We start from the raw sequence: 24,986 nt of genomic DNA on the forward strand, positions 1-24,986 counted from the left end.
AATAAAAAGCAAGTATGTTTTAGCCACTTTCCGTTAAACAGTTATGAAAATGCATCTCTTCCATTTAGTTATGGGTGACTCTAAAATGGCCCCACCTTAACATGTCTGAACTATAACCTCAGTAGGGTTTAATTCTCTTCATTGTAATATTTCTAAGGTTGGTAATCACATGAATCTTCCTATTCTTCCAACAGAAAATGTGTTAGTGCTGGTCAAGGTTTACAACTTGTGCTTGTATTGATGAGAGGTCCTGTCAGATCTTAACTGAAAAATAATAACCCTCCACGTCTGTTCTGTGAGTAGGACTCACGTTTCATACTCACTCACCTATCCAAATGTTCACCTGTGTTTCAGACTCACATTTGGATGCCTTGGGGTTTGCACACCAAGATTCACAAAAATTAGGTGATGTGGTGATCATTGGTGGAGGTTGGAATGTCTTATAAATATTAGTTTGCTTGTTAATTATGAATAACACATAAAAGAGTTGGAAAACTGATTTTAAATTTATCACGTGGCATTTATTGCATATAAATTAAATAGTACTGGTTTTTAGAGTATTTTAAGTATATTTTCAAAGCTGTGCATGACAGAAACCATAAGATATTTTGTAAGGTGTTATCTTGTTTTTGGACCAGAAAAAAAAAAAAGTTTAGATGTTGCTAAACTTACTATCTAAGCTATTCATGGGAGATGGCTATAAAGAGGTTGCTTTTGAAACAGTAAATACTACTTTGGACATATATTTAGAAAATAGGCACTGTTTTATTTTGAAAAATTATAGATGATTTCATGTTATAACTGTTCTAACAAAATAAAACTGGTTTGATAAGGTCTTTCAAAACTTTGTATTTATCTGTCTACTTAGGTCTTATAACATTTAAATTTATTGAGAACAGAAAAAAATGATAATCCTGTTAGGTATTTACAAATAAAGAAACTAAGATTAAAATGATATAGCAGATAATTAGAAATCATTTTCATATCAAAATACTAAGAGGGAATTTTTGAAGTAATAAAATGTAATGTGTTGACAGATCAATTTTCATCATTTTTCCCTTTTTAAAACCACCACAAATGAGAAATAAAGTGAAGTAACATGTAAGACACTGCCTATGCTATATAAGAATACAGCAAACAGTGAGACCTAGCTCACTCTGAGCTTGTGTAACTAGGTGTTCACTAAAGCAATGCAACTTTATTTAACATGTCTCATTTGGAAAGCCTTACATGTTAAATTATATAATTAGGCAAATAATTACAAGAAGAGAAAGGAGAAGTAGATATGAAAATTAAAAACCAAACATTTAAAATACAGAATGTAAGTGCCTAATTCAGAGTTTGTTTAACTGTTATTGATCATAAGATTCTGAACCAATATAAAGAACATAAAATGCTAGATATTAAAAAGAACACTAATAATAAGAAAATGTCGGCCAATATTACTTTCATCCTTTTTTTCTGTACCAGTGATTTTTTTTTTACACACCCCAGTGCCTTATTGAGTCAGTGTCATATCCTGTGTAACTGCATGATACATTTTTTTATTTGGTTCCACGGGATGTAACACTGACATTCTGATTTCACAGAGAAGATATGGATTCATAACAAAGGGCTTAAAATTAGGGTGTTCTTTCCCCCTATCAGTATTGCAATTACAGATGACACAGTTTTCAGAACAAAATTATCCGTAGTTTAATTTGATTCTGTAACATGTTTAGAGGTTGAAATTTAGGTTCACTGATAAAGTAACTTCTTGTGGATGAAACTTCAAAGATGAAGAGACAGATAAAACTCCCGGGCGCTATCAATACAGAGCAGGTACAAATGACATAGATCTCAGGATGGAATCTCGAAAGGGACAAGGTGCTATCCTCAAATCTCTTACTTGGGATCACACTCCCTTTACTTAACGTGATGGTGGCCACATTTTCTTGCTTATCTAGTAATATATTTTTATTTGTTGAGAACAAATTTTAACGATACCACCTTGTGGTAGTGGGGAAGCACATTTTTCTCTGCTACTGATTATGAAAAGATAGAGTAGAAGAAGGTAGAGAGCAGGGTGGGATTTGAGTGACTCAATAATTGTATCCCAATTGAATAGCCAACCTCTGACCTTCGGGTGCATCAAGGAAGGATGAAGTAGACTGTCTACTTAAGCCTGAAGACTCCCCTAGCCTCTGGGCATGAAAGGCCTTCCAACACAATCATCAAAGGGCTAGTGAATGTTGAGAAGTTGAGGGTGGGAAGAATCATCAGGAGAATCATCAAATAAGCCACTTCCTTTCTTATTTCTTCTGTCTAGATTCTGATCTGTAGAACTCTAGGAAACTCGTACTCAGCTTGTCTCTATGAATACACTGAATTCAACTGTTAGAAGAAAAACACTCTGAAAGCCATAATGAGTCTTCGTTTGATTACCATGTTTTGGTGCTATTTTTTCCTGCCTCCTAAAATCACTTTACATTTGCATGATGCCTTAGAGCATTGAGGAGTGGTCATGGGCACGGTGATCTCATTATCATAATTTCACAAAATCCTTGTAAAACACAGAAAGATGCTTGTAATTATTCCCATTTATGCATTGGAAGAAGGTAAGCAAAGGAGCCTTAGAAAATCATGTAATTTCTCACAAGGTTTTCTGATGCTGATCCAGAGCTTTTTCAACAAGTCTATTCCGTTTCTCTAAAAACAGGCATTTCTCAGTTCTGTCCTTGACCAGATGTTCTTTTTCTCAGTTTTCTGCCTTGGAGATCTCACCTCTTATGAGCTTTCAGTGTATCTCATTTGATGGTCTGACTTTCAGTGTATCTCATTTGATGGTCAATAGTAAGATACTTTCATCAATACATTTATTTATTTAACTTTTATTTAACTTGTAAATATGCTGTGCAGACAATAAGTATGTTCAAGCAAGTATGAATTATATAATTTATATCTTCCTCTTGCTTTGCAAACAGTGGGTACTTAATTTAAGCACCAGTGAGCAATGTTGTTCTACTTAATGGTCATCATAAAATAAATGGAGTCCTTAAGAGGTTTAACTGGAAATGTCCACTAAATAGGATTTGTAACAGCAGAAGTTATCACATTTCTCATACAGTCATGAATGGAGAGAGAGGAGCTATACTCAGACTCCAAAAAGGGATGAAGCTATATTTCACAGTGTAAACCAAGCTTAGGGTTGTTTTCTTTAAAAATAAATAAATAAATAAAGCTTTAAGACTGTAGGAAAACTATCTGATGAATCTCTTCTTAAGAAACAAGGCATCCACAGTCAGATACATTTGGCAGTGAGATTAAAAATAAATAAATAAATAACAAAGACGCACCTTCAGGCTTTGTAAAAATGCAACTTACCACTTAAAGAGGGAGGTGATTATTATTCAACCACCCACATGACTGGCTTCCTTAATAACATTACAACTACCCTTGTTTCAATCAATTTTCTTTTACTCATATAATTGCCCCTACCTTCCACATTTTCCTGTTTTTTCTTCACTAGTTCTTCACTGAAGTTCAGCATAAGACCCATTTCCTCCAAGTGCCCTCAATTTGATCACACTTAGCCAATAGCAAACATTTTTTCACTTTGCTTATCTACCGCACTGATGCATGTTATTTACATCATAATGTTGCAATTGCCTAATTCTTCCTCTAGGTATATAAAACAAATGTACATCTTCTATCCCCTACAACACTGTATGCTCCTCCAGAGATTCTAGTTATTTATTTTAGTTCTGAGGACTTGGGTCAGTGTGAGGAGTAGAATAGATGCCTCAGAAATGATTGGTGGATTAATGCATGTGCAAATAAATCAACCAATAAGGAACAACTAGATACAAGGATATTTGCATGGACAGAAAAAAAATGTAAAGAACCGACTTGGAGCGGTGAGTGTTGTTAATTATCTCAGCGCCGGCTGGGTTGCATTAAGACGAGGAGGCTGGTGTGTGTTAGGACCTGGTAAAGGAGTATTTCCTAATTCAATCTACCCATCAGCAGTCAAGGAAGGAGACTCCGCTTAATCTGTGATGAAGTATTGGAAGGGACGTTGCTGGATGTCTAAAGATAGGGAAATCCTGGTCTGTGAACTCACAGACTCTTTGGTTTTCTAAAGAGAATTAGTATTGTGGAGAAAGGAATGTAGCAGGGACAACCCTTCCACTTATATCTGAAAAGTTAAGTACACAAACTTAACAGTTTCCGATAAAGGAGTTTGCCTCTCTCTCTTTTCATGAATTCCTTTGAAATTGAGAGACAATTGCAAATTATTTCTACTTCAACTAACTAACCAAGGCATGTTTCTGTTGTCAAAGAAAAGCATAAAGGCTAAAACAAAAGAAAAGAAAAAAAGAAGGAAAAAAAAAGAGTGTTAGGTGTAGAAGCCTTTTGTGTTTGCTGTGAGGAAGGAAATAAAGCTAATAGTTAATGTCACTCAGTTTCAGTGTCATCGTCAAGCATTCATTTGTGAGTGTTCCTGTGTTAGGTCCTGTACAGAGTAAATTATGAAGCCATGACTCATTACTATTAGCTTATAATTAAAACATGACACTAAAAAGCTTATGGTAAATTTGCAGAGTTAAACAGTGAACAGATACAATAGGTAAAGTGCTTAAGCGGGTGAGTGCATTCTAAGAAATGATGATTGACACAGGAACAGCAGAATTTGTATTTTCAGTTGGTGAGGTCAAGTGGAAATCGCTACCTTTCTCCCCATGAGTCAAGGCAAGTTTAATTTGTGGTTTGGCACCTCCTCCTGCCAGATCTCTAAGTAACTCCATGTGAAGCCTGGAAAAGAACGCCCTTCAAAGAAGCTCAAAGATCTCAGTGGTGTGTCATGGACACCAGGAATATTGGTGCAGGGAACAAAGCAGGAAATCTCTCCAAACTCATGGCAGGGAAAGGCTTTCTATAGCTTGGGTGCTATTGAAAAACCCAGAGCTTTAATAATTGGTCATTGGACATGTGAAAGAATCTCTCAAGTTTTTGTAACTCCTAAAAGTAATTTCTCAAGATGATGTAGTTATGTCCCTTTCATTTCAGAGGAGCATGATGGGATCTATGTCTCCACCCTGTGTCTTCTCTCCCCTGTCCTGCAGCCTCACCCCTTGTTGTTGGGGGGTAGCTAATATCTCAGTATTTCAAGATCGAAGCACTTTTTTAAAAATCAGAATAAATTCATTCATGAGTAAAGCTTAACATCTACTTGATAGTCCAGATCACCACGTATTCTGGGCACTGCATACTGGCAGTACACTAGTTAACTTTATTAGCTGAAGCTGGTTTCATGTCAATACAGATATGTAACAGATTAGTCCAGTGTTAATTTCATATATGAAAGATTATTCCAGATTCCAGTTAAAAGGGAAAAAAACCATGAGAAAGTCCACTTTTGAGCTATTAGTCAAGAACATCAAAGCCAAAAAATACTGCATTGGAACTTAGTGGATAAAACAGTTTTAATCGCTCAGAGCCACACCAGTTCCCCTTTTAGCTCACATGCCACATCCTCTTATTTTGGTCCAGATTTTGTAAGGAAATTCAAGTGCCATACTGGGAATAGGCCACATCAGGAGAAACAGATGCAATGAGTGTCTCCAGATAAAAAACAATTAAGGATATTAAATTGATTAAAGTAGATTAAAGGGAGTTAAAAGAGATAAAGAAAAACAATATTCCCAAGGATGAATAATTTGGGAGTGAGTCGTGATAGCCCTGGAGGAAGGAGAGTGGGTGGTACCATGATAAAGAGGACTTGACATAGTCGGATCTCCAATAAATGTGCCGCAAATTGTTCCAGATTAGTTAGAAATCTGACATTGACGCGGCTTATTTCTCATGATATCCCAGAGTAGATGGGTGCTGTTATCTCCAGTCTCCCTCTCTCCCTCTCTCTCTCTCTCACACACACACACACACACACAGTGTTTCTAAGACAAAAGGAAGTTATGCTCCTTCTTAAGTCATAGGAAAATTAGCAGAGGAAATGGGGCAAGAACTCATGAAAGTACTGAGACCACTCTGTATCTAAACTGAGAAAAACTGAGTGAACATTAGTTATTAGCAGTAGGTACATATTTTGTTGTGAACCCCAAGTCCACATAAAATTACCCCTCATTGGGATTTTTGGAGACTCCTTGTCAACTATAAAGACCAGTCAACTATTGATCAACTATCTTAATTTCTAAGCTATCATTAACAGTCCATTAGTTGCCATTGTTGCTATTATTATTATGTGTGAGGGGATTACTGCTGGGTAATGACCCAATTACATAAACAAGTGGCTACTGTCCACAGGAAGCTGTGTGAAAAGGGACATAGCATGAAAATCAAGAACGATCCCTTGGGTTTGATCCTTGTAGACAAGGTGCTACCTAGAAAGTGTCTTGTTCCAGTCATTGCCCTCTGTGATCAGGAGTCCCTACATGCACCTTGCACAGCAGCCCCAAGGCTTGATATCTGTTCTTTGGAGCTCATGCTGCCTGCAGCTGGGACATAGTGTTCCAAGGAGTCCTGCCATGTACCCTGCTGGTATTAAGGTTGGTTGGATTTGGGTGTTTCAGTGAGGCTCAGGGGGAATTCTGGACACGTGGGTTTTGTGGTCACATGCCTTGGGTGGGGGGCGGGAGGAATTGCTACCCTATTACTTTTTGGTGGAGCACATTTGTGTGGCTGGTGAAAATACGGCAAGTCACTGGGCACATAATTTTCTCTCAGATCTAAACAATATAATTTAAGAGAAAAGCCTTGATGACTGTAGAGTTTGTATTTTAAGTACTCATATCTGCTGAAGAAAGATTTCTTTGTACTGGAGGATGTCATGGATATTGTCAACGTGCAAATCAGTGGTAGAAATGCCTAGCAATTACTTAAAGGGAAATATGTTCTCATTTCACTATGAATTTTGTCAACTTTGCTCGAAAAAGCAGCCTTGCATCTGCTAGAACCACCTATGAGCAATTATTTAGCAAATACGTTGGTTTTTTAAACCACCTCTTGTCTGGAAATTCTTCCATGCTGGGACTTTAAATTTTACACACATTATAAAATTTAACTCTTTCAAGGTGAATATTTTCTCCAAATCATTTATGAAGAAATTGAAGCTTTAGAATACCTGAAACCTTTGCTTCTGCAAAAATGTTACTTCGCTAAAATATCTCTGAAAAGTTGATGTTTCCTTAAAATAGGAAATAGGGCCTTCCTTGTCAGCTTGTGAATGGAAAAGCTAGGATGCAAACCCAGATCTATCTATTTCATGCTTAAGGTGAGCAAAGGATGGGTGGTGGTATAGGGGCCATATCAGAAGTGCTCTTGAACAAAATAAGTTGCTCTTGAACAAAATAAATGCCCCTGTAGTAATTTGAGATAACAAGGCACACTCTTACCTCTCCACTCTCTACCTGTCCTTAGTCGCACTGCTAGCCATCCATGCTTTCTTCCTTCTCTGTTCTGCTCAGTGCACCTTTCTCCAACTGTCTTGCAAGATATTCATATTCTGATGTTCTCTTCTTTAGTCCTAGCACCATTTGACCTATTGACCACTGCTGGAAATAATTGTGGATCTAGAGGTGCGATATTTTTTTGGTTAGTGCTGAGGATGAAATCTCTGAGAGCCAACTTCCAGAGTTTGAAACTGGTACAGATTTGAGCCCCTCATACATGGCCTCAAGTACCTGGATTCACACTAATGCCCAAGGGCCAGTGATGGTTTATAATCTCTCTTGGTGATCAACTTCTCTTTACGCTTGATGGGTTTTTTTTTTGCAGGAGATTGATTTACCAAATCCATGGGGCTATTTGGCTCTATTCTTGCATAAATTTACTTTCTTATTTAACTGATTGCTTTCCTAAAGTTTGGAAGTTTAGCAAGAAAGCCTTAATATCTTTGTATTTCAAACCCCTAAGAGAGTACCTGAGACAGGAACTTGCTTCGTAAATTTTAGTGACTAAATAGATCAAGTTGTAGGACATCTACCTTCAGTTCCCTGGACTGCTCTGGCATTCTTAAAGCCTTGCACTTTAGAGTTCTTCAGTTGTCTACTTCAACGTGCTTAGAAACTAAATCAGCAAATCTATGTATATGCTCCAGCATCTGTGTCAGGTTTCAAGGTTTTCTGATTAAAAGCAATACATCACACAATCTTTCCTTGGTTTTATCATGGATGGACTTACAAACTGACAAGTTGAGCCTCACTCTTCTATTTTAAAAAAGCATCAATTTTTCAGAGGTATTTTAACAAAGTAATATTTTTATATTTTTACAGAAGCAAAAGGTTTAATTATTATTTTTTGACTAGTGGTATTTCTTAAAACTGTGCTCCTGAAGAGCTAAGGATATTGATATGTTTATTTACATGAATTGAATATAAAAGTCTTCAGGAAAAGGAGAAGAGGCTAGAGGATTTATTTATGAGAGGGAGGGAAGGGAAAGAAAGTGGAAGCCTGAACCAGAAGTCACTAAATGGTAAATATCAAATAGCATATTTAGAGTGGAACAATGTCAGAAAAAATTAGATAGTGTTGGAACAATGTCATCCATCAGTGGACAGTGCTGGTCATCCTATAGCCACTTAGAAGTTTTATTTAATTCGATTACTACCATGACTGTTAATGCAGTTATTCCTCTACTGTTGTTATTACTTCTACCACCACCATGACAGCTAACGTGACAGTCCCCACTGTGCCAGGTGTGTTATATTCATCTTGTCGATTAGTACTCATGATGTACGGATTATCATCTGCATTTTACAAAGGAGGTTTTTGGAACCCTCTTAAAGTCACACAACATCAGGCTGGGATGTGAACCCAGGTTGGCCTTAGAAGGGATTGTTCTTTCCACTATGTCAGAAAAATTACAAAGGTGACAGTTTTACCCCAGTTTTCACTTTTTCAGTTCTTTTCCCCTCTACCGTGCCAAAACATAGTACAACTTTAATTTTTTTCTAGTGGCTATTTTTTAAAAAATTTCCATCTTATCAAAACCTAACTTCAGAGTGTATGAAATCAGTTTCACTCAGTATATGTGTCGAAAACACCGTATTGCATGTATATATTCAGATAATGAATTAATAAATAGAAAGAACATAAGATTTACAGTTGTAAAGACTTGGGTTAAAAAATTCTAAACTTTGTATTATTTCTAGGAAAAAGGCTCAGCCTCAATTCCCGTATTTGTACAATGAGACCAGATGCATTTGCTCTGCCTGCCACATGGGGAGATTGTAAGGGAAAAATGAAATCTCATACATGAAAGTGATATTTTATTGGACAAAGCTATGAAATATCATTTTTGCATTGGCTTATTTAAAACCAGTGATTAACTATGGGCTGAAAGGCTTTAACATTATTTATTGAATTCCAGCCCTTAATGAATAGGTGAGGAAAGTATCGTAGGTCAAAAGGAGTCGTTCCTGATACTTGGGATCACAACAAGTACCGTGTGCCTCTCCCAAGTACACAGAAGCAGACCTGTTAATTAGCCAGAACAGTTCCTGATACTTGGAATCACAACAAGCACCGTGTGCCTCTCGCAGGTACACAGAAGCAGACCTGTTAATTAGCCAGAACAGGATGCTTGCAGCGAGGACGGTGGCAGCTTGTGCCACTGCTCCCCCCTGCCACGTCACGGCGAGGGTAAGCGTAAGTGTGCACATTGGGTATGCTGTGCGTGGGCGTGTCCTGAGGATCCGCACGTTAGTGTTCTACTTCCGTACCCGAGAAACCCGGTGAGAATACAGGTTGGCAGAGCCCTCTCTAACTGTTGAGAGGTTAAGAGCAATAGACTCAGCTGTAAGGATCTTTAGAAGGGGGACTCTCAACACCAGTAATTAAGAGTGACTTTCAGAGCTGTTTCTATTTCAGGACTCATCGTTTGGGGACTTCTGTACAGTGTTTAGACTCCTTAACTGCAAGATCCAGGAATATACAAATTACATACTAGGTATACTAAATTGACACCTTTATTGGAGAGTGGATGTGTGTATCTGCAGTACGTTCTACAGATACAAAAGTAACAACTAAAAAGAAGTGTCTGCAAGGTTATAACACTGTAAATCTCTTATTACAGCTATAGCTGTCCATCAATAACATTCATTTATATGGGGAAATTTTTAGACGCTCAAGATAACCAAATCTGGATCAAAAATGAAAGGAAAAACATAAACACTACTCTTATCAGAAAAAAGGATAAGGACAGCTACAAACAGTGCACAATCAGATTAGCAGTATTTTCTAGGAAATAAATGAAAATGCCTGTAAAGCAGTGGAAACTTAGGGCAATCACTCTACTGCCCACTCTCATTTCCCAGTCATGTTGAGCCAGTGGAATTCCTCTCTCTTTTCTCTCCCCTGTCACATCTCAACATCTCTGTTGACTTTTCCACAAACAAAAGACGCATGAAGTTCACTGGCATCTGGAGGGTTCCTGGTAACACCTAGGCCCCTCTCCTCCAGGCTTTCAGATGTGTAAAGCTGTTGTGCATTGTATAGACCAGCAGGAGATACCAGCTATGAGAAAGCTGGAGTCGGAGTCAGGAAGCTATGAAGATTCATGAAATCTGAATGTGCTTGCACAGATAATCCCGATGAAGAAAAAATGGTACCCACAGCGTTATAAACTTGGTGCTGTAGTCCCTGGCCTCAGAATTCTCCCTCTTTCTCCACATTCAGCTCTTTTTTCTAATCATTTAAAACTGTTGCCTCTACTCCTGTACAGTATCTTTAATCTCTGACATCACAGTACTTCACCTTTCCTTGGGTCACTTCACCTTTCCATGCCTACAGTCCAGGCATGCTGTAGCTGAGCCCACTGCTCAGCATCTCACAAGACTGCAGCTAAGGTGGGGGTCAGGCTGCATTCTCATTTCAGGCTCCTTCAGGTGGTTGATAGTTCCTTGGAGTTGCGGGACTGAGGCCCTCAGCCCCTAGAGACCAGCCCTCCCATAGAAAGTTCACAACATAACTGTTTGCTTCTTCAAGCCCTGGGGAGAGTGTTTCTTTACTCAGGAAGGTTCCAGTCCCTCTTCTAAGTGCTCTCAACATTAAGTCAGGCCCACCTTGGATAGTCTCCCTTTTGATTAATTCCACATCAACTAATTTGGGACCTTAATTTCATCTGCAAAATCCGTTCACCTTTGCCGTACAATTAGAGTAGCACCCATCATATTCACAGCCCTCCCTCAGCCCATACACACTCAAGGGAAGGGGATAATACAGTTTACCAGGTGGTGGGAATTTGGGTTTCATTTTAGACTTCTGTCTACACAGTCCACTTTCTAGACCCCAAGATGTACGTCCCTTCCCCATGCAAAATACATTCACTCTCTCCCAAGTCTCCCATTAGAGCAACAGCTCAGGGCTTCTGGTAATCTGTGAAGTACATGTCCTCAGATTTCCTCTTCCTCTCTGCACTCGTGATGCTAAAGAGATAAGACACTTGTCCCTTATTTATTATTATTATTATTATTTTTTTTAATGTACAATTCAGGGATATGAAACCCAAGGAAAGATGAGTATCTCAACACACATAACTCTAAAGTCATCTGACTCCAAGTGTACCAGTTAATTCTCCCCTCAGTGTCAAGGTACCACTCCACGTAAACACTTCCCTCATTTGCGATCACTGTTCCTCTCTCGAAACCTCAAGAAGAGAACATAAAGCCATTGGGTAGAAAACAATATGGAAATGGTTTACTACTGGTAATTTACTGTAATTCTTTGAATGAATATAGGAAGAAATATTTTGATACTTAAATATTTAGAAATATTTTAAAATATTTTCAATGGTCTGTTATTTTCTGAATTAAAAAAAAAAACCTTACTTTTATAAAACCTACACATTTCTTCATGTAATCCAAGCAACTTTAATCAAAATACTATCCCGAGATGTACAAACACTTTATAAACCCAGCTATAGGTTAGTCAAGAAATATTTCTTGGGGCTTCCCTGGTGGCGTAGTGGTTGAGAGTCCACCTGCCGATGCAGGGGACACGGGTTCGTGCCCCAGTCTGGGAAGATCCCACATTCCGCGGAGCGGCTGGGCCCGTGAGACATGGCCGCTGAGCCTGCGCGTCCGGAGCCTGTGCTCCGCAACGGGAGAGGCCGCAACAGTGAGAGGCCCGCGTACCGAAAAAAAAAAAAAAAAAAAACTAAGGGTGTTTTCTCGCTGATTGAACTTACATGTTCCACCGTAGAATTTTATACGAAATAAAATGGATGACTAAATTAAATGCATTCTAATGAACCCAAGTATCATTAACATCAATTTATTTATGTTTGAGAAATACGATTGAAAAAGTGTTGCCTAGTTTTAACTACTTTTTTTTTTCAAATTATTATTTTTTTAATATTTATGTATTTATTTGGCTGCAGTGGGTCTTAGTTCCGGCATGCGAGATCTCTAAGCTGCAGCATGTGGGATCTGGTTCCCTGACCAGGGATCGAACCTGGGCCCCCAACACTGGGAGTGTGGAGTCTTAACCACTAGAACACCAGGGAAGTCCCTAGTTTTAACTACTTTTAAGGAGATTCCTGAAGAGTGTGAGTGTGAGAGTGTCTTTGTGTGTTTATGATATCACTATCGTTATATACATATATACATGTGTGTACATATATACCACAATGATACTTAGTACCTTGCATCAAACACATATTTATCCCTAAATCTTTTGGTTTGTAAAGTCACATTTCTAGTTTCTACAATTTGATTATATTTAACCATCACTACTAACCTTCTTCCATAGCCATTTCAATGTGCTTGAAATTCTAAAATTTCTCTCCTTTGTTTTTCTCTTTTAGAAAAACGTGGGGGGACAATCTGTTGAATAACAAGCAATACAGAAGCTGCTCTATGACACCACTGTCCCCAAATTATAATATGACCTTTAAAATACCGTTTATTTAGAGTCGGGCTCTAGCCTGTGTTCCGGCCGACACACCAGGAAATTGCCTATATGCAGGTCCATTAGACAGAGGAAGAAAATAACTGATGTTTCCAAGGGTGGTACTCCTAGACCAGGTGATACAGCCCTTTAAGGCAGGAGCTATGTCTCTTTAACCCAGTACAGAAAATATTTGGTGTGCCTTGTAAACAAATAATTTAGATGATGGATGAGACTGCGCTGTTAGGAATTTGTGTCATTAGAAGATGGGGCCACAGCAAGACAAGATGTAAAGCTTAACTGTCATTGTTCCTCTTCTGGAAAAATACTGGCTCCCCTGCTAGTAACAAGGACAATGCCTTTCTGAATGAAAGTTAAATTTATGTTGACTCTTTTTCTTTATTATTATGATTATAATGATCATTTTAGATGTTGTTAGTATTTTTATCCAGAGACATTTATATGGGACCATGGCTGCCTCATGGTGTTTACCTCTCATCGGTAGTAGAAACTGAGCAGTAAGTGAGTTTAAAGAAAAGATGAAAGCTTTCTAGTTATTGAAACACTGCAAATCATTCCATAGTCTTGTTTCAACAGTTTTAACTGAAAATACCTGCAGATTGGTTTCCACTGCCTAGCTCGTTCCCTGATTAGCAGGATTCTCCTGCAGGCAAACACCTGCATAATCTTACCTGCTGGCCTAGGCAGGTGAGAGTAGAAGAGCCAACGTGTACTCTGCAAAAAGACAACAAACTCTATCTTATTGTTTCCACAACCATGCATGCAGATTTGTTATATATTGCAAGTGAAAAGTGGGATCAAGCACTCTCATATATTTCTTCCTGTAAAGTCAAAGGTAACCTAAATGCATTGCCAGAAAATCATTTAAAATATTAATAAAAAATCAGCTACAGATTTGAAGAAATGAGTGGATTTTTCCAATTTGACAGCTTATCAGTAAGTTGTCGTTTAAAATGTTTTTACCCTGGGAGTGTACCTCAGTGATGATAGCCATGTATAATTCATAAAGGAAAATAGATTTAAATAAGCCTGCTCAGTAGTTCCGGGTGTGAAAATTCAACAAGCTAGTTTCTTTTCACTGTGCCTGCAGTCACTTTTCCTCCTTCAAGCTCCCACATTCCACACTGTATTTACTTTTTTTGTATTTCGGATCATAATATAATTTGTTTCCAAATGTACATTTAAAGAAGGCAACTTTGAGTGACATAAGAACAGCTCAGTAAATGAAAAGTAGGATGGTATTTTCATGTAAATCACATTTTATAAATATTTAAATTACTTTCTTTTGCAGAATAAAAGTGTATGAGTACACTTTACATTTAAGCTACAAATTATTCTGAAGGAGTTTTACCTTGTAGAGTTATTGTTCACAACAATGTATATTAAATTTTTTCTGTTCTTACATAATTCTTCAAGACCTTTTACTGACTGAGGTCATGAGAAGGCCAGAGATAATCCGTCTGAACTTGATAAGAGTGTCATCAAGCTTAATAACTAAATGGTTTTTCATGCATCCTCAAAATCTTAAAATTTGAGACAGAGTGAATATCAAAGCCACATTTTATTTGGAAAAGTAGTAATTGTAAAATATATGACTTACAAAAATACAGTGTAATCTCACTAATTCCAGTCCTGCTAATTTGGATTTTGTAATAATTCAGACATGGTGTATATACATTAGAAAACAATAGTTACGGTTTAAAGGAAGGGCACCAAGGCATCAGATCTGAGCATTTTCAATCTGAGGTGAATGAAATGGTGGTAAAATAAAACTATCATTTTTATGTGCTTATTGTGTGTCAAGAATTGTGATCTGGTTAGGATGCTATTTCTGTTAATGTTCCAGTGTTTATGAAGTAAATCATATTATCAAATTTTTCCATGATGAAACCATAGGCTAGAGAGGCTGAATGATTTTTCAGTGGTCAGTTGGCTAAAAGAGACAATTAATCCAAACCCAGGTCTGTCTGACTAGAAAATATATGCTTTGAATTAAAAATTATTTTAATATGCTTTCAATTCATGTTTTGAACTACTACATCTCCTATGGCAAAAGACTTTTGTGTTGGTAGCATATTATTAATTGATGTAGATTTATTTTGCATTATCATTTTCTATTACCTAAATTTACATTGATATTTTGGTTGGTAATATGAATGTACTTAAAAGTAATAAAGTTTAAAAAATTTTAATCATTCTAATTTTTTTCTCCCTCTGCATTGTGTTTAATTAGTAAGTTCTTACTATATTAAAGATGTACCTCTAAAAATAATTTAAGAAGCAGAATGCTTATTAAATATGTTTCATGGTTCATCATACCACATATATCCTGTACCAATTACCTAAAATTAGGTAATTCCACATCAACTTTGGGAAAATAAACAGCAAAAGATAATTTCATGTAAGCATGTGTAATTATCACTTTCTTATCTCTGAGGCTTAGTTGATCATTTATGTTAAATTCCGAAAATAAATATCTTTTAAGCTGATAGGTCATTATGTCATAGAACCCATAATACAACGTCAGGCATAGTTGGTTTTCAATGACTTCTTTAAAAAAAAGAAACTTCTAAAAGTTTGTCCTCTCCTATCTATCCTCAAAGATTGTTTACTGATTAAGACATTAAGGTTTGGACAAAAGTATCCTGTTCATAATAAAAACCAAAATTTCCCATGTCTCTTCTACAAAACAGGCATTGGAAACGGTGAGGTGGTATTCAAAAATGACAATATAATGAAATAACTTATCATTATTAGATTTCAAGTACTGAGAAAATAATGTTTCAGAAAATAAATTTATGATGATGAATATAGCACATCCTAAATTACCAAGGGCATCATTATTTTTCACTTTTCTTTAATATCTTTGTGGTTTTTGAGTTTTGCATGGTAGTTTTCTACATGAAAGTTTTTTGATTAATAGGTCTATGCTGCTTTATATTTGACACATTTGCTTTCTAGTCAACAATGGTATGGCGATGAGATAGGAGAAACTTAACAGTATTATGGCAAAGACCCAAAATGATAGCAGCTTAAATAAAATAAAGGTCTCTTTCTTTTTCTCTCACATAGAAGTTGAGCTGATGTGGCAACTGTGCTCTGCAAAAGTCCTTATGAGCCCTGGCTCTTTTCTCTTTTTGTTCCACCATTTTTAGGGAATTACCTTCATTTGCATGGTCCAGGATGGTTCATTACCAGGTGTACCTTCCAGCCATAAGGAAGGGGAAGTAGGGAGGGGAACACCAGTCTACTTCCTTAAAGGTTATGACTTTGGAAGTTGTATATCGTCATGCCTCCTCCCACATCCTATTGGCCAGAACTTAGTTACATGGACCCACCTAGGTGCAAAGGAGTCTGGGAAATGTAGTTTTTAACTGGGTAGCCTGTGCCCCGAAAGTTCTATTATTAGATAAGGAACCATTAATATATACCTTAGCTCCTTCTGCCATATTCAGTATTCGTAATGAAAAAATTTACAATTTAAAAAATAAACACACACTGTAATTTTTAATATGGTGGTACCACAATTATAGGTTCAGAAAAAAAAACCTGATGACACCGTTTTTTTTAATTTTAATTTTTTAAAATTAATAGACTTTATTTTTTAGAGCAGTTTTAGGTTCACACCATAAATGAGCTGAAAATACAGAGATTTTCCATATATTCCCTGTCCCAACATATGCATTTCCTATTATCATGTCTTGTCATTATACACTTGTCCAAATCCACAGAATGTACATTAAGAGTGAAACCTAATGGTGATAACGAGATATCAGTGTAGGTTCATCAGTTGCAACAAATATACCCTTCTGGTGTAGGATGTTGATAATGATGACACTTGCTAAATTAAGTAAGATTACATAAGTTACCAATCTATTGCCTCACAACTCCAAGTAAGCTCTTTATTGCCCTGCACGTGGTTCCTAATCATTTTTCTCCTCCCATCTGGCATGATGTAAAGCTTTATCAGTGGGGGCACTGGAGGCAACCTGGATGGGGAAAGGCTCTTTATCCTGGTTCCAGTGTGTGTTCTCTCTCAGCAGGTTCCTATGGTGTGTGACAGCAACTAGTGCATGGCATCCCCTTGAGGGCAGTCTCCCCTGACACCCAGAGGGAGGTTTCCCAGTGTACCTTCCCCACTAACAGATTCCAAATGAGTTTCATGTGGCCACCTCTCCATGGATGGCTTCCCCCTGACACCTGAGAGGGCAGATTCCCAGTGATTCCTGGTGGCATGGAACCTCAGCAAACTTCTCCTCCATCCACTGGGCTATAGCCATGCCCTCACAAATGAGGTCTGGATCTCAGTCCTGGGGACAGGGTCCTATTCTAGATTTGTTTCTTCCTTGGGTGCTCTATTTCAGCCTTAGGGGTAGAATCTTCTATTTATATATTCTTTAGAGTTATCTTTACTTAGTATCCAAACTTCAGTTACTCTAATGATTCTCTGTTATAGTTAATACATTTGTATCTTACATATTGCCTGCTGAATTTACTGGATAGGTTCTGTTCCCTGATTGGATCTTGTCTGATACAATAAGGAAAGCCAGTCATATTAAGACAGTCAAAAGCATTTCACCATTTCCTTTGTGGAATGTGAGAGGCCATGGAAAGAAATGGGAGAATCTGTGGCATCCTCCTGTGTCATTTTTGAGGTCTACGATTAATGTTACTAGTCAGATATCCTGAGAATATCATGGAAGTAAATATACAAATCAAACATGACAGCAATGAATTGTTTATGAATTAAAACTTTGCATGTCTGAAAGTACTGAGAATTCATGGGAATAGAATTAATGTGGGTGTTCAAAAAATTCAGTCATTATGCTATGATATTTTTCATTCTTTATCAACATCAGATAAAAAACAAGCCTTTTGAGTGTCCTCCAAAAGTTGTGTTTCTTCTCCTACACTATTCCCTTTACACTTCTAGGAGAGAATATTCACATTACATGTAAGAAAATATTTCATTTTGATAGTAAATTACACCGTTTTCTGCATGACTTCATAGTGGCATACTGTTTTAGAGAGGATTTATTATCTGCCCTGCATCCGTAGCCCTGATGGAATCTTCCAAAGCAGTAGCTCTGGAAATCAAGTTGGATATGAGACAGAATTTTGCTGAGTTTCAGTTGGGTTGTAATACCAAGAAGTATTAAGGTATTAATTTCTTTTTCCAAACTAGCATTGGGCATAAGAGAATGAGGGCAGATACCTGGAGTTCTTGAAGTCAGCTGTGTACTTTTGGAAAAGTAGTTTCTTCCATTCAGTTACCATCATTCTTCTCTGTTATGTGTATATGTTCAATACAACTTAGAAAAATCACTATCTATCCATTTAAGTGATTATTTTATAATTATATATATATTTGTTTTCACTAGAAGCGATCTGTTTTGTTTTTATCAGCAATTTTTGCTTTACATGTTTTTGTTAAAGTCAAAACATGTTTTACTTCAATTTTATATATTTCTAAAGCTGTCATCTGAATGCCACTTTGAAGATCTTTTAAGTATGCTGCGATAGCTGCTAAAAAGTAGAGAATGACAAGATGTACTTTCCTTGAGTCCTGTTTTCATAGGTGTTTTTGCATTATGAATCATTTATTTATAATCTTATTTTCCTATATTTTAGTTCAACTGTCTTGAGATTCTTAAAGGTTTTCTTTAGTGGTTTCTGTTTAGACCAAATTTTCTATCAGAGAAAATTATGTAAATTTAGGTAAATCTTAACTTTAATCAGAACTGTATATAGGTAGCAGAGGGTTAAATTAAATGAACTTTGGCAATGAGTAGTTGTATATGGAGTCAATAGGTGGCATTTTATTATATTTATAATTTATTTTTTCAGTATGAAATGTTTATTTTTATGTTTTCAAACAACATATATATTGCTTAGGTAATAATTTCTTTTAAATGCAACCTTGTTTTCTTTGGAATTTGTTTTTCTTCCATAGCAGATATTGAACTGTCTTTTCAAGTTATTTCTGTTGCCTTTATTTCATTTTAGTCATTGAATTCAGTAAGAAACATAGACATGTGAAGGACGAGATCTGGGCATGGAATTCTAGGAAGCTGCTTCAAGTGAAAACACAAAGTCAGAATCATGAATTATAAATCCCGGTGTCTTTGGAGCATTATTGTTAAAATAACTTATTTGTGTACACCACTCCATATTATCTCTCAGTCAGTAACTTCTCAACGTGTATTTGTGGAGCAGATGAAAATAATCCATATGGAAGTATATTATTTTTGAGAAAGGAGTACTAGACCATCTCCTAAAATCAGACTTTCAAGGTACCAAGCCTTAAGACAGTTTTCAACTGGAAAAGTGTGAAAGTGCCTCATGTCAACATCTAAAATTTAAGTCAACTGCAAAATTCCCACTAAGAGTTAGCACTGAATACATGAAAATAATTCCTGGCAGAGGGCAATTTAGATCCACTGCCTTGCTCTTTGTTCTAACAACTTGTTCTGTTCTTTCTTACTTCCTGTTGTCACTGTGTCTCTTGCATTTGCCAATGACAAAGCCATCACAAATTCCTAAACTGTTTCCATGACACTGGTCTGGAATAGTAACACTGATGTTCTACTTCATAAGCTCAAACATCCCCTAAACAGCACCTGAAATCTGAACAGAAATAGGAATGGTATACATGCATTTTTAATGTGATTAGTAATAAAATGATTAGTTAAACTGACTACATAGATTGTCACACAAATACAGCTCAGGATGCAGGCAGAAGGCTAAGAGCAGGAGATAAACACTCTCGTTCAAGTAAGAAAAAAGGGTGCATTGGATAGAGCTTCCAAGAATATGTAATTGTGTGCAGTTCTGTTATAATTTGGATGGATTCCAACTTTTCCAGAAGAAAGGCTTTGTTTACATATTAAGCAAATATATAACAGGAAAACAGAGGGGTGACAAATACCAACATTTTTTTCTTTTTAAAGAAAAATGTTCAAACTGTTTTAACTGATGAATATACATGAAGATGTTCCGGTCACTTATATGTTTGATTCTGCCTTATGAAAGTTCTTTCAAAATAAGAGAGGCATTGTGAGTCAAGGTGTTAATACATACATACCTTTTATATATAGGTTTTTTTTTTTTTTTTAAGTTTTGAAGCTTGTTGGCTGACCATGGTTTGTTGAAATGGCTAACACCAGTGAATCCAAAGTAAATGAAAAGTTATTTATGTGCCAGAGGACCCCTACAGCTTGATTAGCAAGAACACTGAGGAAACAAATCTCGGGTTAAGTCAATTTTTACTTCAGCTTTGTGGATTACCCTTAAGCACTGTAAATATGTATTCACATAGAAAAATATAAATATGTGTTCCATACAATAAAGTCATTCTCTCTCTTAGGTAAAATAACTCCACTCATAGAAAAAATACAGAGCACATCCTTTCTTAAAAGATCTCATTACTCTTTATAACCTGCTGAAAACAAATAGCAATGAAATATTGAAAATCAACGCCTATAAAATGTCTACAGAGTGTGTCACATGAAAAAGTAGGATTTAATCATGTGCAATAGTTAGACAAAAGTGGAGGAGTCAAAAACCTGAACTGATATCATTTTTGCAGGATAACCCTATTGAAATCTACTAGGAACAAGATTAATTTGAAGCTCTTTGAGGGCTCTGGAAGACGAGCTTTTAAGGAAACATAAAATGTTATTTTATATATATATATATATATATATATATATTTAATTGTTGAAACATAAGGCAATTTAACTTGTTAAAAAATTCAAAACCAAAGACCCTGAGTAGGACTTCTATTGAAAGTTACACAGAAGATGGAAAGAGTGTTTCTTATATATATGGAATAAATAAAATATGGAGGTCAGCAAAGTGATAGAAAAATAAAGAATGTGCCATGTTGCACTGAATTGAAAAGGGAAAGAGTTCTCTGCCCTCTCTGATTCTTCTTTCCCAGTTTATATGTTTATTAAACACACATATGTCAACTGTACCCTCCTCTTTAACTGCATAACTTTCGTCAGTGTGATATGGCCTCGTTCTGAATCAGTATAAGTACTTCTTTGTGTTAGTAATGCTATAGAAAAAGAATAGGCCAAACCATTGAATTTTTAAATCAGTGGCAATCCCCTGACATTATAAACATATGTTCATTTGGAGTTTAAGTACTTTAAATATTAATTCAAAAATACTAGCAAACATTGACTTGCCTAAAAATCAAGTCATCTTACATACCCTCCCTCAAATCTAGAGAGAAAATAGCATAATTCAAACTTAGCATGAAAGATAATTTAAAAACTACTTTTGTTTCTCCTCATGTATTTTGAATATGGCAGAATAAACAGACTTGTTGTATTTTATTTTCTATTTAAGAGATCGGAGAAGCTGTCCATCTCCATCTTAGTTTACCAGGCCAAACAGATGGGGTTTGGCTGAACATGCAATAACTGATACTGCCACTGGGTGGCAGTGACAGCTTTTGTCTCCAAGATGCTCACTGTCCCTTGATAAAGCTTAGTGACACAACCCTTGGCCTTGAGTCTCAGGACATCAATGTGTAAAAATACACTGAGCGACTCTCCTCTCCAACAGCTCACATTGCTTTTGGATCTCTTGCCTCTGTTCCACCCCATCTTAAGGCAGCCAATAAAACTTCCTTACTTTCTTCAGTTTTTAGGAACTTGATGGTGGTCAATAGAAGGCCAAGTTTGCAAAAGTAAAAAAGGAAGAGAGAGAAAAAAAAAAGTGAGAGGGAAATACAAATAGGGGACCAGATTCCCTTCTGCCACTGAGTGATGCTAATCTTGTAGAGGACCACAAATATATATATTTATTATTTAATTGCTTTCTGCCATATAGCAAAAAATATCCCTGACTTTTTTCAGTATTTTGTGGGCTAAAGTACATCTTCAGTCATGACCTACACACACTCCAACATGCATACATGTTTCAAATAATTGTTTATAGTTGGGACAATTAACTAATGACAGTTTAATTTTCCAGAATGAATTGGTTTTTAATTGACAATGAGAAAAATAATGCTTAAAATTTTTTTTTTGATATAGCTAGGCTGATAAAATTGTTAGAAGAAAATTTGTAGTGTTAAAGTATGTAAATATCTGAATTGTTACCAATTCAAAGATTAATGATAATTATGAAGGTATTAGATATTATCATAGCTTGTAACAATGAAGCAATTTGTATTTCAGGGAAGGAAGGCTTTAAATGTATTCACCTGAGTGAGGGCCTTTGATTCTGAATAACTTTGCTGGGCTATGTGAAGGGAAAAAACCTCAGATTATTATTTTGATGAGTGGGGTAAGATGATTGTATTAGTGAAGTTAAAATAAAGAGGGGTGAATTATTTTATAAATATGTGAAATTAATACAGATAAATTTAATTACCCTTATTTCGGAGAACATCCTTATTCATTCCTATGTATTCTATTTTAAATTATAAAAACCTTGGCCTATACCATATGGTACCTTTCTTACTAATAAAGCTTAATAATTTTACTATACAATTAGTTTACATGTATGCAAAGTAATAATTTATACTGAAGAACCATAATATATGTTTTCATTTGTTTTTTAAAAATCACTTGTATACCTTTTTGATTGACATTGAAATGGTTTAAAATATTGCAGAATAGCAATAGCAACAAAAACAGAAAACACGAGAATGGGGATTCTGGGGCGTATTGTAGTATGATTTAAACTTTGCAAGCATCCAAAAAATAAGAATTTTTTCAAATGTCAAATTTCCAATAAGTTTTATTTTTCTTAACAACACAGAAACACTAACTAAGAAAATATTATTCAATTGTAGGAATAGAGATTTAAAAGGGACATTAATCTCTCTCTATTGAAATGTTACCTCTAATTTTGCATGAGTACATTTTGTTACTAAATGGAGAGATATAATTTGTATATATAGTACAGGGATATATTTGTGGATCTGCAAAAACACAAAACTAGAGATGGTTTCTTTATATTTATCTTTTGTTTGTTTCCCACAAGCAGCCCATATAAATCTATCTAGTCCATAGATCTGAGACAACCATATATATTCCATGGATATGAGACAACTAAATCAATCAAGCACATTTGCAAAAAGAAATTCTAAAGAACCAGGAAAGGACAAGGTTCTCTCTTTTCACAGCTCTGTTGCATTCTCATATAAAAGTATGGCATAGGGACTTCCCCGGTGGCGCAGTGGTTAAGAATCCGCCTGCCAATTCAGGGGACATGGGTTCGAGCCCTGGTCTGGGAAGATCCCACATGCGCGGAGCAACTAAGCCCGTGTGCCACAACTACTGAGCCTGCGCTCTAGAGCCTGCGAGCCACAAATACTGAGCCTGTGTGCCACAACTACTGAAGCCCGCGTGCCTAGAGCCTGTGCTCTGCAACAAAGAGAAGCCATGGCAATGAGAAGCCCGTGCACTGCAACCAAGAATAGCCCCCACTCGCCGCAACTAGAGAAAGCCCGCACGCAGCAACGAAGACCCAACACAGCCAAAAATAAATAAATTTATTTAAAAAAAAAAGAAAAAAAACCCAAGAAAGGTCTTACTAAAAAAAAATAAAAGTATGGCATAATTCAGTAGTATTTGAAAATGATATGAATAATCTATTTTGTGCTCTCGATAACCAAACTATGTAAAATCACTAGTTTTTAAAACTTATTTCTTCTTCATGACATAGTCAGATCTAAATGAATAGAGTTGAATTATTTGATTTGTGTTTTAATTTTCCATTCATTTTAAAGTTGAAGCTTTACTGACTAAACTTTGCATGAAGTAAGGTACGTTTGCAATATTGTAAATATATATATTTTTTTCATAGGTAAACAGATAATTCAAGAATTCAAGCTAAAGTAATTACTCTATGAGACCAGGATCCTGTCTTCTGACTGTATGTATTACATTAATTCACTGATCAAAAATTTGAATAATGTCCTACTGTTCCACTTTTTGTATTTTTTATTCTGTAGTCTTAGGTTTCAACCTCAATTATAGGGGAAATCTAGCCAAAGACTTTTAAATAAGAATTTTAAGGAACAGGAAATGGAAAGTGAAATCATGACAAATTATATACTAATACCTATTTACCTTACATCTGAGGAGTAACTTTTAAATTTCTTAGATAAAAAGAATGTCTCCATATCCCTATGGAAGCAAACATCAGTGTTGTAGAAGCATTATAGGCAAGAATTTCTTCCTGATTTTGGAACACTTGGTAACGCTCTAAAAGACAAAGAGGGTGCAGAGTTATTTGAATCTGTGTGTATACAAATACATTCAGATATATGAGGGGACACGTGACATCTGGGACCATATCACTATATGGTTTTATAGCTTGATGTTGGGAATTGGGAGATGATGCTGTATGAAACATATCTAAATTTTGCATGGGATAGCATTTTCCTGTGCCCTGTATGTATGCCAATTAATGCACAACGATGAATGTCGGTTGCATTTGATATAAGTCATTTAAGGAGTAGAATATTAAACATTTAACAACTAAATGGAGTGTTTATGGCTTGTCCATACCTGCCTCCAACTTCCCCCCAAAAGAAGACAGTAGAGAAAGAACTCCTTATGTCCTTAAGGCTTTAAAAATAAATGCAGTGCTCACTTCAGCAGCACACATACTAAAACTGGAATGATACAGAGAAGATTAACATGGTCCTTGAGCAAGGATGACATGTACATTCTTCAGGTGTCTCATACTTGTTAACATGAGGCAAGTTTTTAAAAGGTTGAATTCTGTCTCTAGTCAACAAAAGTTTTTAGATAGAAAAAAAGAACCTGTCAAAACCAGTCACATCTGTGAATATTTTTTTTTTTTAACGAAATCTGTGTGTTGTGAGTATATGTACTTCGGTATGAAAGTATATGACTTCCAGAAATAATAGATAGTTAGAAAGACAGACAGATAATAGAATCTCAGGTGCAAAGTGGACAACTTTTTAATTAAATGAAAGATGAACAAAAAATTTTTATTGGCAAAAAGATTTTAGTCATATAATAAAATTCTTAGACTTCTAACTCTAATCTACACTTAAATTCCTTGTCTTTTTTATAAGAACTTGA

General features: G+C 36.1%; 1 non-coding gene across 1 annotated transcript; it reads left to right on the top strand.

Annotated features, from left to right (window-relative positions):
* Positions 1-24,520: 24,520 nt before the first annotated feature.
* Positions 24,521-24,627, top strand: LOC117203698 (U6 spliceosomal RNA). Its single transcript, XR_004486565.1, has one exon. It is a non-coding gene; the product is annotated as a U6 spliceosomal RNA (small nuclear RNA).
* The last annotated feature ends 359 nt before the right edge of the window (positions 24,628-24,986 follow it).

This window comes from Orcinus orca, chromosome 2 (genome assembly GCF_937001465.1).
Source record: "Orcinus orca chromosome 2, mOrcOrc1.1, whole genome shotgun sequence".
NCBI classification, from domain to species: Eukaryota; Metazoa; Chordata; class Mammalia; order Artiodactyla; family Delphinidae; genus Orcinus; species Orcinus orca.